Below are 12735 nucleotides of genomic sequence, written 5' to 3'. Positions count from 1 at the left end.
CCCTACAGCTTGGAACTTAAACTCTTGCTTAGGTAAAGTTAACAAGGACAATTACTTGCTGGCTTGATTGTCCAACTCCAAAAGTTGCTACAAGACATTCAGAAGGACAGAGTTATTAAGGAGTGAACTGAGACAAATGTAATGAAAGCACTACTGTTACTATCTGTTCAAGATTGAATTTGAGGATCAGAAAATCTATGCAAAATACCAACCCGCTTCCCCATGACACACAAAGTTTTTTTTTGTTTCATATTATGAAGGTGTTGTCTCAGGTTATATACAACAGTAAAGGATCTTTGTGTGTGTGTGTTTTTTTAATACAATCCACCTCACTCAAATGTTATAAACATACAGTTCACCTCAAAAGGTGCCTTGTGTAGGGCATTTAGCTAAAATTTAGTAAAAATCTTGCTCTTTTCATCTCACTTATTGAAGAGGCATATGACAGATTAAATTAGGTATAATCCTTATTAAAAGTGGGAACACATTTTGTTCAAATGCTGTAGTACTTATTTTCAAGATCAAATAGCTTTCCGAATGTTTAATATGTTTTAATTTAATGTATTGAATATAGGCTCCTTCTGATGGCAAAAGTGACAAATTTTCATGGATGTTAACTACTAGGCTAAATGGCTTAATTCTTCTCCCACTGAAATCAGTGAGTCCAACTCTCAAAGCCCCTACATTTTACTTTGATTTGACTGGGAATTTTGCCTGAGTGAGTACTGGTGAGTGTATATATGAGCAAAGTCTTCAGGATTTGGCCTATTGGGAGTTTTAACATTGGTTTCAAATTGGAATCAGGAGTTGGCTCTGTCTGCCACTAAAAATAATGAGTTCAGATCCTGTTGTAGATGCAATTTTGTTCATAGCTTTTCATGTCTTTCTTCTGTCAAATATTTTGCTCAATTTTCAACAATTCATTTTGCTATGCAAAAATATTCTGCGTTTAAAACAAAACATTTTAAAAACTCATTGTTAAAGAAGCAAAAATATACCATATAGTATTAGGCTTTTATCCTGCAAGTGACTCCACACAATTATCCACCGTTTGTGATTCATAGAGGAATTTCCCTATGCTGAGAGAATTCCTAGGTTTCCAGTTGAGTTGGGTTTGTGGCCCTTTCACACCAGCACAGCTAACGTAAAGAGGTTTTGCAAGGAGTCCTGAATCCTAACCTGATCCCTCTTCCAACAGTCCATGAACAACTGTGTTCCAATGTGACCCCTGTATTTCATGTCCAGAGGTCTTACATTCCCTCCCTTTGTTCTCCATACAAAATTATGATCTTCCATGTCCCATTTCCCATCCTCTATACCTCTTGGCCATACCTGCACCTCCAGATACTATTACAATCCCAGATTCCCCTCTGTACCACCAGATCCCTGCCCAAGCACCTATGTAAGTATCTCTCTTGATCTACACACACAATTCTTTGTATATTTTACTTCTCCAGTACATGCAGGGCCTCAGCTGTTAGTGTAGAACTGATCAATGAATTTATTTTTAATTGTTCACTTTATTAATATAACTTCATAAGTAAAGTTTTATGAATGAAACTACATTCATTCGTAAAACCAGGTACCCCAATAACTGGCTAATTGAGTTTCACTTTCAGTCCAATTGCTGCTTAAAATCACTGAAACTTGCACTGCTTCAACGTTGTAACTTCTGCTCACTGTTTGTCATTCATTATACTTGTCTATATTGTAACTTCTGTTCACTGTTTGCCATTCCTTACACTTGTCCATGTTGTAACCCATTTTAAAATGCTCACTTCATTTTTGCTAAACCCTGCTGTAATCTTATTAGTTTAGTTTAGATGTGTGAATGAGGTATGTATGGATGATGGACTCAACCTCCAGCCCCAGCCTGTCCTGATGAAATAAAGTGTAAACACCAATGGCTGAAGATGCAGACAACAGCCCTGACAAAGCAAGAAGAGTCCACCCTCAAAAGAAAAGAACAAAAGTACAATTGAAGAAACATCAAAGCCAGGTGCTAGGCTGAAAGTCATGTCTGCAATTGACGGGTGACTAATCACAGCGGACCCAGAGGCAGCGTGACACAGCAAGACCAATAGACTCTGGATTCAAACTAAAGCCTACAAAAAGGATGGGTGAGATGGCAGACTTTGGAGGGTAACATTCTGCTACCAACATGGAAGGGCATCAGTGCATGCCCAACAGAGACCCAGCTCTTCCTTGTGCCCGGCTTTCCTAGCCAGTTAGCCACCACAAGCTACGAACCCAAGCCACGAACTCAAGCTACATTCAGGACTGGTAACTATCTAGCAGCTGCAGAACATTTGCTATGTGTATGTGTATACATAGGTATTAGATATTAGTTCTTGGTCTTAAATCAAACTGTGTTATTATAATAAACGTGACATCTTGTCTTGTCCCCTGAAACAATCCTGTGCAGTTTTGTCTGTATAGCATTAGAACACTGGCATGTTTCAGACTGCTAGCCACACAAATGCTTACATATGTGTCAGTGAAACAGCAGAATATTAAGTCAATTTTTCATCTGCATAGAAATTTCCGTTCAGATGTTTACATGCATCTACATTACTTATAGATTCTGGGTTTTACTTTATATGTAACATCCGATGAAGTGAGCTGTAGCTCACGAAAGCTCATGCTCAAATAAATTGGTTAGTCTCTAAGGTGCCACAAGTACTCCTTTTCTTTTTGCGAATACAGACTAACACGGCTGTTACTCTGAAACCTATGCACAAATGAATTACAGTAACATCCCCAAAAAGGACCGACTGAAAGACTGGTGCAGTCATACACTACCAGTTATCTTGAGCTCTATAGCAAACACTGTATTTTCTCGCCTTTGACAAATTGTGTTCCTGGAACTAAATCAGATAAGTCTGATGGATGACTGTATCTGTACAGTTTCTAGGGTAACCATGTTTGCAGGATAGAGATAAGGGGAAACCACATGAAAAGTAAGGAACCATCTTTTATTTTAAGGAAAATTTCAGGGACATACCATTTTCCTTAGGATATTGTGTATTTTTCTCTCTCATGTACATTTCTACTGCCCTCATGTATACAATGCAATTATCAGAAGCTTCGATTTAATGCTTAAAATGGTAGTTATCAGTTTAACACATCTTTGTTTTTTAAAATCAATTCATAAAACTCTTTATATATACACAATTGAAATTAACTTTAATTTGAAGCTCAGCCTTAACAGACTCAATATTTAGCAGGTTTCTTCAATCTGTCCAAGTCTGTTCACACAGGGAAAATACTTTTTCCACTACTGCATTTGAAGTAGAAATGGACATAAGTTCTGCAAGTTAAGAAACTGGGAGAACTAGAATTTGAAGATAGGAAATGGTCTAATGATCTAATACAACCAGACTCCTGAAGCATGCACACACTCTCCACTAATTTCTCCATGCACAATAAGAAAAGGAGTACTTGTGGCACCTTAGAGACTAACCAATTTATTTAAGCATAAACTTTCGTGAGCTACAGCTCACTTCATCGGATGCACAGTATGCATCCGATGAAGTGAGCTGTAGCTCACGAAAGCTTATGCTCAAATAAATTGGTTAGTCTCTAAGGTGCCACAAGTACTCCTTTTCTTTTTGCGAATACAGACTAACACGGCTGTTACTCTGAAACCTGTCTCCATGCACAATATTCCTTGTACAAACAATCAATATCAAGCCTTTTGTCAAGTTTCAACTCTTCAATAACCTTAAGATTTCCTGAAAAAAGTCAGCATTTTTTTCTGAGAAAGTGGCTGAATCAGATTAAGGTAGTTTTATTCACTGAAATCAAAATATGAAGTAATATATATCACTGAATGAAATCCATTTCAATTTTTTCTGCTTTGCCAATGATGTGTTTTTAGCTAAGACTTAAATTTATGCCTAAAGAATTTGTCATCGATCCTTTGTTATAACTTATCCTTCAATGAATGCATTATGTCAAATTCCAGGACATACAAGATCAGATTGTTCTAATTTTAAGACTGTATCATAAAAAATAACTTAAGACCATGATGAAAAAGTAGTATTTAGTCACTGTAAATATCTCTTCATCATTCCCATCTTCATCATCCTTAAAAATTGCAACTGGGCAATCCTCACCAAATCTACACAAGTAACTTCTACTAGCTGGAAAACTTTTTAAGATTCTTTCAACTACAGGGTATGTAATTAAACATCTTGTGGGGACATAGCCTTGAATAATCGAAATGTTGAGGTAACAAAATGAAATATCTCTTGTAACCCTGAAACTCTTTTGGCAGATGAGGAAAAGTGATTGCACACTTTTGCTACAAGATCTTCAAGACCAAATGATGAATTATCTATGGAAGACTTTGCTATATTATGCAGTATATGAGCTGGGCAATTAGCTGGAAGCAAATATTCATTCTAATTTTTCATTAGTTTGTAGACTGAGTGGTTGTCTCCCAAAGTTAGCATGAGCGTTATCACAGGTAAATGATGATTCATGTCAAAGTTCAAACCTATTGTAGTACACATTTTCAAATATTCCTGATGCAGTTTCATTGTTGTCTTGAAAATAATCAGATAATGGATTATTCCCCTTTCAACTGCATAGTAACAAACACCATTTTGATATTTCCATGGTTTGAGGCATCATTGCTCACTGAGAAAAATATTCCCTCTTCAACCAAGTCTTTAACGGTTTTCTCAGTTGAAATTGGAGCAAATATATTGTTGGAAATACACAAACCTTTTGTCCTACAAAGATGTATCATTTTAGCTATGGGTGAAGCTTGGAAAAACAATATTTAATTTGCTATCACAATCAAAAAATCTATATGAATAACTATGGATAATACTGTGGTACACTTTTGGTGCTTCTGCAGCAGCCACCTTGTTTTCTGTATTTTCACTTTCTTTTTTTTTTTTTTTTTTTAGAAACAAACAAAGTTTCAGAGTTTTGTTCTTAGAAGCTATGCTAGAATTATTTTCATGATCCACTCTGTTAGCATGCTGTCTGATGTCTGACAGTCCACCATAAGCAATTGAAAAACTTCTTGTGCATAAGCTACAGTAAGCCTTATAGCAATTACTGCTTTCTTTACCGAGCCACACAAAATCATTTCTCCTCTCTTTCCAGAAAGTGCAAAGCCTCTTCTTTTTAGGGGGTATATCTTGACTTGCTGATGGAATGTTATCCTTGCAGTCGCTGTCAGAGTCATGATCCATGTAGAGATGTAACTCTATCATCTAAACACTTAGAAATAACACTCAGACTCAACCTTAGATCATGATCATCTGTCTGCACCCCCTTTTGCACTGGGCCAAAAGACCCCAGATACTGTGCTCCATCCAGCCAGTATTTAGCCCATGATAAATATATGGGATAAAATCATCTTTAGATACCAAAAGGTTGAGTACATAGGGTAATCCTAGCTGCAATTCTTGTTGATTTAACTGTTTTCTACCAATTTAATAGTAGATAAATTAACTCCTTCCACCTTTCTGAAGTAAAAGAAGAAATAACAGCTGGTTTACATATTTAAAAAAGCTCATCCATAAATATCTGGACACATTTTTCCCGTATTAGGGAAGGAGGGGGAAAAAAAGCCATCTCAGTAAAAGCTTATATGGTCAGAATAAAAAAACATTTGGAAAGAACCTGGTTTTACTTTGAAACTCATAATTCTATGTGTGGCTTTGTTGTTTTTTAAGCACATCCTCCACTTTTCCTGAACAAATGATATTAATAGCATATTCTGAATACAAATTAACCTAACCAAAGATTAAACTCAAATATGTTCAACAAAAAGATAGATATTACTTTAAGTGGTTTAAGAAAGTACAGATCAAGTTATTTCTGGAGATACAACAGTTTAATACAAGTACTCCTGTTCTTTTTGCAGATACAGACTAACACGGCTACTACTCTGAAACAGTTTAATAGTTTACCTCAGTCCTCTTCTCCCCATTTTAGAAAATATTACCAGATTCAACAGAGTGAAGACAAATTAAAGTCAAACAGAATCATATCTTAAACAAACATAAAGTGACGTTAATCTGACCCATAGATTGAAACATTATACACTCTCTCTTTCCATTCAGCTCTTTATGTAAAAACTGACCTTGGATGACCCCACTGAATCCAACATACATGCAGTTAAAGGCTGAAATATTTGAGTCAATTTACTGCATTTCCAAAGGATTCACTTTAAGTTAGCTGCTATCTTTTCCAAAAGCATTGTTGAGGTAACTTAATTCATCCACATTTACAGCAGGAGCAAGCGAGATTGATTTATTTCCCGCTGAGTAGTTATCACTCTTAGGGGAAACAAGCATTGTGGTTTGAAAGTTAAATGGAATTATGATCTGTCAGCCTTATCACTTCATTGTACCGAAACAAAGTTTATCTCCTCCCGCCTCACTTTTTATAGAGACGCTTTTTTTTTTTTTTGGCCACACTTACAGTTACTGCCCCTTATTTTCCCAATCTGCCACACTAATAATTTCGTATTCTTTCATTCAAATTGAAAGTATGTTTTTTCTTCAAAGAGCTATTTCTGCTTTCTGAAGTGTCAGTTACTTGTACACAGGTTTCCCATTAATCATATTTTTTAGGCCTGAGAAAACTGAAGAACATGATATAGCTTATAAAAGGATGAGTTTGTGGGTCAAATTTGTGACTGGCATAGGAAAGAACAACTCCCTTGACTTCAATGGAGTTGCACCCACTTATGCCAGCAGTGAATTTGAATTACTTTCTACAACTTCTCTTTGCTCCCCTGCAATGCTACTGTAGCTGGTAGTTTTTCTTTCTGAAAACAGGGCAGTTTCTGACAAAGGCTTTCTTGGTGTCCTTAAATGAGCTGGCATATAGCTCAAAGACGACCTCCTTTTCCAGTCACATGTTTATTTACAAAAGGCCTGGTTTTATGGCCAACTGGCATTCATTCACTAATTATCAAAGTGACTATCTTCCCTAGAAAAAGAAAATCATCATTGAATCATCTGAGAAAGATTTTGGAGTTAATGTGTGTTCCTTAGCTCCTTGGGCTAATCCATCTGTTACCAATTTAAAAAACCAAACCAAAAAACAATGCACATATGTCGTTTATATACACTAGAGTGAAAGGAGTAGCCCCCCTTTTGCAAGATCTGAACACTCTCTACACATCTGATTGTTTATAACCTTTCATGTAGTTATGCAACAAGTGTTAAAAAATTACACTACCCTAATTCTGGGCATAGATGCCTGTCGCACACCTCATGTCTACACACAACATGACTGCCAGTAGGGCACAGGCATTTGCTTCGCTACCTGCATTAATCCTGCTCTCAGCAAGGTAATCCACCATGTTGTCCTCCATGTATCAACCCTCACTGATGTAGTGCTAATGTAGACAGCAAGTGTGTTGGCGTTGCTGCTACATGCTTGGTCCTCCCTGTGCAATCCCAGAATGGTTTGGCAGCTGTCTACAATGTAGGAGATATAATCTCCCAACATCCCAAAGGAAATATGACCAAATCTAAAGGAACAAACAGTCTCTTAGAAAATCCTCACAATCAGGAGTGATCGGCGCATAAGAAAATTGAGGCCTGTGTCTCCTCTGCCACCACTTGGCTTCCTTCTTGCCTACACCATCAGCTTAATTACTTTGAAAGTATTGCTGAATTTCAAAAATGCTTAGTCAGGAAAGAAAAAAGCTACTATTAATGGACAAATGGTCAGTGGCAAAAATACCTCTTTCTCCCGGATTACGTTACTTTTTAAGTTAGTTTTAAACAAAGAAGATACTGTGCAAAGGGTGATGATGGCCTTGCCTCCTATGTTCAAAAATGGATTGCTAGAAAAGTCATTCGTAAAAAGCTGCATTGAATACAAATGCTTAGCTCTAGAAAGATATTTAAAGACAGTCAAACATTTGGCAATGTTATAGATTGGGTTTAAATCCTGTAAAAATGGATGAAGTTAACAAACACCATTCATTCAGGTTAAAAGTAAGAAAAATAGCAAGCTCCAAGACAAAGGAACACCCACGGCCACTCAGGAACTCTAATGACTCAGGCAGAGAGGTTTTCACTGAGTAAGTTTCCACTAGGGGTGTATGTTTATGTGGGTGGGACAGACACAGTACCAGGAGAGAGAGGGAAAGAGTCAGAAGCAAACACAGCCTGCAAGAACAGTAATGTGGCCCTGAAATAAAGCTAAGAGAAAGAGATTTCGGGGGCAGGGTAGAGCTGTCTGTAAAGATAGGCTTAGAGCAGTGAACAAAAGAACAGTCTCCTGCTATTTGGGGATTCCGACTGTGTTCAGAGAAACAGGAGTTTGTACATTCTTTGCACGTAAACAAGGTTGCATCAAAGAAAATGCCAGGCTCCATCATCAATTTCTGCTCCTCACAAAGTCTCCATGAACCCCTTCTGGGACATTAAAGAGTTAAAAAAATGGACAGAATATTTGCCCTCGCTACGGTCTTCAGCCCCAGCTCTGGGCCCTTTAAACTCAGCCCTTTGGTTGGGTTCTCAACTAAGCCCTGTCCCTTCCCTGGGGTTTATGACACTTTACCTGGGGGTGGCAGGGGAACCCAGACCACCCACTACTCCAGATTCCAAACTAAGGGCACAACAAACTAAGGGCCCTATACACAACAGCCATGTACTGCTTACTCCAACTCATTGTTGCTCCTTCCCCAGGCCTCTTTCTACCAGGACCCTTTTAGCTTCAGACCTATGTCAGGGCCAGGATAATCACGTTCTTCTCTACCTCCAGGCCACAGAGGAGCCCCTTTCTTCTCTCCTCTAGTCCCAGAAGAAACTGACTTGCTAACTCCCCTACAGCTCCTTTTATCTGAGCCTGCTGGGCTCTGATTGGCTGCTTCTGTGAGGCCTCTCTAGGCAGGGCTGGAGCACCCACTTTTGCCACTCCTTTCCTATCACTTCTCAGGTTCCTGGAATGGGGGAAGTGGAACTGCAGGGCAGCCTGTAGGGAGCTGCAAAGGCCAGGTGCACCCCACCACAGTTTCCCACATAAATCATTGGTAAAGCTCTAATCATCTTCAAAGGAAGATGCTCAGACCCCTTATTCCTTTAAGGAGAGTCAGGAAAGGGGTGTGTGACATTGCACTCCATTATGTTTTATGGAAATATGCTTATGAGTGTAAATATGATGCAACTGGAATATGCTTTATGCAAAAGGTCTCTACGCAAAAGATTATAAAGCATTACAAAGCTTATAATCTACTGAGTGTGTCATTCTTGTATCTGAAGCTAGAAATATGAAGTATAATTCTGAAGTCCTATCGTAATTATGCAAAGGGTGGTGCCATTAAGGGTGGTTTAGAATCTTGATGGCTCCTTAGGGTGACCAGATGTTCCAATTTTATAGGGACAGTCCCGATATTTGGGGCTTTTTCTTATACAGGCTCCTATTACTCCCCACCCCCTGTCCTGATTTTTCACACTTGCTGTCTGGTCACCTTAGCTCCCATTGACTAGGACAATTGGTTGTAAATGGCTCAGTTTATTTGCAAGCCTTCCTGTGTTTGTGTAAGCCAGCCCAGGAAGAATGGTGGAATAAACCTGGTGCTTTTCCATTTAGAAGGAGGGGTGGGGATCCAGAGAGACAAAAGATTCCCGCCTTGTGCCAAAGCTATAAAAGAGGGTGGAAGAGAACAAAGGAGGCTGCCAGTCATAAGAAATCCCCTAGTTACCACCTGAGCTGGAACTAACAAGGACTGTACCGGGGAAAGGATTGGGCCCAGACTAGGAAGGAGTCTAGTCTCTGAAAGAAGCTTATTGGAACATCTCTGAGAGTGAGATTTTACTTGTAAACAGTTTCTTAATGTATTAGGCTTAGACTTGCATGCTTTTGCTTTATTTTGCTTGGTGACTTACTTTGTTGTGTTATTACTTGAAACCACTTAAATCCTACTTTTTATGCTTAATAAAATCACTTTTGTTTATTAATGAAACCAGAGTAAGTGATTTAATATCTGGGGAAGCAAACAGCTGTGTATATCTCTCTATCAGTGTTTTAGAGGGTGGACAATTTATGAATTTACCCTGTATAAGCTTTATAAAGAGTAAAATGGATTTATTGGGGGTTTGGATCCCGTTGGGAACTGGGTGTCTGGGTGTTGGAGATAGGTGACCTGCTGAGCAGTTTTTGGTTAAAGTCTGCAGCTTTGGGGGTGTGGACCTGACCTGGGTCTGTGTTGCAGCAGGCTAGTGTGTCTGGCTCAACAAGGCAGGGTTCTGGAGTCCCATGCTGGCAGGGAGAATGGGCTCAGAGGTAATTCCAGCACATTAGGTGACAGTCCCAAGGGGGTCTCTGTGACCGAACCCATCACAGTGTGCACACAGCCTTCCCCAAAAGTACCAAAAACATGAGGATATCACTGTCCCTAATCATATGAACAGGAACGTGTAATAGAATGTAAACAACACTGCCTTTATTGTCACAAATACTAGAAAAAAAGAAACAAGATGCAATGTTCAAGAAATTTTTGACATGATGTCAGACTTCAGTATTGTACACTCTAGTCATTGCAAAAAGAACTCTGATATGTGCAAATCTCTCAAGCCTCCTGGACTTCTTAAAATTCCACACTTAAAATACAATATAGGCTTTATATATAATTATCCCTTATGTTAAACCTACTTGTGTGCAGATCATGTGGTAAAGTGGGCTTGCATATAGGTAACAGGTTATATATAGCAACAGAAAATATTTTAATTTTATGTTGTGCCATTTATAGTCAAAATCTTTCAAATCACATTACAAATATATGAAATATTAATGAGTACTGTATGCTTACCCAGAACAACCATTTTCCTAACCACATAGTCACGAACCTTACAGTTGGTCAGATAACAAGGAATAATTGCATAGATGTTTGCAAGATTGGGACATAAACTAGACCCACACTGCTGACTAGCAAGTTCCAGCACTTTCACTATAAATGAGATTGTACTGTTATCTTTTGGAAGTGCTGGCAACAGGTGCATATTAATTTATTAACAGTATTGTGGGGTTTTAATCTATGTGGGCTGGCACTACAAGGCCCTGATTGTGCAAAGACTTTAGCGCATGTCCAGTGCCTAAAGTTAAGCATGTCTCTGAAGGATCAAGGCCCAACATGTAAAGCAACTGTATTTAAAACTATAGCAATAAAATAACATTGCCCTTCTATAGCATCTTTCATCTGTGGATTTCAAAGCACTTTACAAACATGAAGCCTCACAATATGCCTGTGAGGTAGGGAAGGATTGTTATTTCAGTTTTACAGATTGGAAAACTAAGGCATGGAGAGGTTAAGGCATTTACCGAGCGAACAGCGTCAGACGCAGAAACAGAACTAAGAAATTTCTGAAAGTTAAACACACCATAAACGGACATAGGGAACACGCCCAGTGCAATAGACAGACCGTGGGCCAAATCTGGACCACCAGACGCTTTTGAATGGACCCCAACATCTTTTTATTTACTTATTATCATTATCGTTGGGGTTTTATAAAATTATTTTCTCAGGAGTCTGGACCTTGACTATACCTTAACCAAGAAACTGGGACCTTGACAAAAAATAATTGACTACCCTCACCCAGTGTATGTATGTAAATCAGGGTTGCACAAGCGTGCAGTTAAACACGCACACACACCCACAATGTGTGTAAGGCATCAGGCGTATAAGATTTGGGGCTGTAGGGACTAATTACCCGAAACAGAGCCTGTTGGCACATAAGAGGAGCCCAGCGTGCAAGACAGCAGAACAGGCTAGCGACCGCTGGCCTGGATGGAAAAGGTGTAGCTTTCTGCAGAGGTAGCAGCCATCTCAGAGAACGTCACTACAGCCCCCCAGGATAGGAGCCTCCGCTGGCTACCGCTCCCATAGTCCAGGAGGTCCAGCCCGTACCCCTTTGCAGCCCGCAGCGGGCACGCCAAGTGGTTCTGGCCCGTGCAAGCGCGTCACGAGGCAGGAGCACGCCCCCGACGGGCGCACGGCAGAGGCCCAGCGGGAGAACTGGGGTTGTGCCAAGCAGGGCTTGGACCGGCGGCAGCCCGCGCAGGCCCCGAGCCCCGGCCGAGGAATGCGAACAATGCGCCCGGCCAGCCCCCGTTCCGGCCCGCTGCGCCGCCCTACGGCCACGGGTGCCGGCGCACGCGCACTCTGTGACCGGCGACTCAGCCGCAAGCCTGATTGTCTTGAAAGCAGGAGAGAGAGAGAGATGCAGCTCCCCAGGGCAAAGGGGTGACCGCCCGACGCCGGCTTTCCCGGGGGAGGTGCGGGTCCCCCCCTTACGCGGGGCTTGCATGCTCCGGTGGGAAAGCCCAGCGCCTCGTTGGGTTTGTGGTTCTCAGCTGGCTTTGCCCGGCCCCAGAGCCGGGGGCAGAGTGCAGGCATTTCTGGCGAGGTGTTATCACTTACAAGGGACTTAGGAGAATGACCTGAGCCAACCCCCGAAGGATCGGGATTGCATGGAGGCAGCGGTGGTATTGGCCATGCAAAGGTACCGTTCCGTTTCCGTATTTTAGCTTTCCAGTATATTTCAGCAATATAAACCTGAGAGTCTTGAGCAACAGTTATTCAGCGTTTTGCATACTCTTACAAATGACAGTGTAACAATGTGTTACAGTCTATTCCGTGCAAGGCGGGTTAGATTCGGTCAGTAGCAAACATGTCTTTGCTACTGTAGTCACTGCTCTGTGTTCAGCTGCATCGCGAGTAGGCCAGTGGGCATGAAAGTGGCTGTTTAA

The 12735-nt window shown here is 40.4% G+C and overlaps 1 protein-coding gene across 1 annotated transcript in view; it reads left to right on the top strand.

The window, feature by feature from the left end:
- Nucleotides 1–11978: 11978 nt before the first annotated feature.
- The window catches only part of SLC30A4 (solute carrier family 30 member 4), a 28193-nt gene continuing 27436 nt past the window's right edge, over nucleotides 11979–12735 (top strand). Inside the window, exon 1 of the mRNA XM_084640746.1 lies at nucleotides 11979–12488. The gene's annotated coding sequence lies outside the window, so the exon portion shown is untranslated. The remainder of the gene's footprint in view (nucleotides 12489–12735) is intronic.

Source organism: Lepidochelys olivacea, assembly GCF_965140295.1.
Source record: "Lepidochelys olivacea isolate rLepOli2 genome assembly, chromosome: 10".
Classification (NCBI taxonomy): Eukaryota; Metazoa; Chordata; order Testudines; family Cheloniidae; genus Lepidochelys; species Lepidochelys olivacea.
This window is presented reverse-complemented; position numbering and strand designations above follow the sequence as displayed.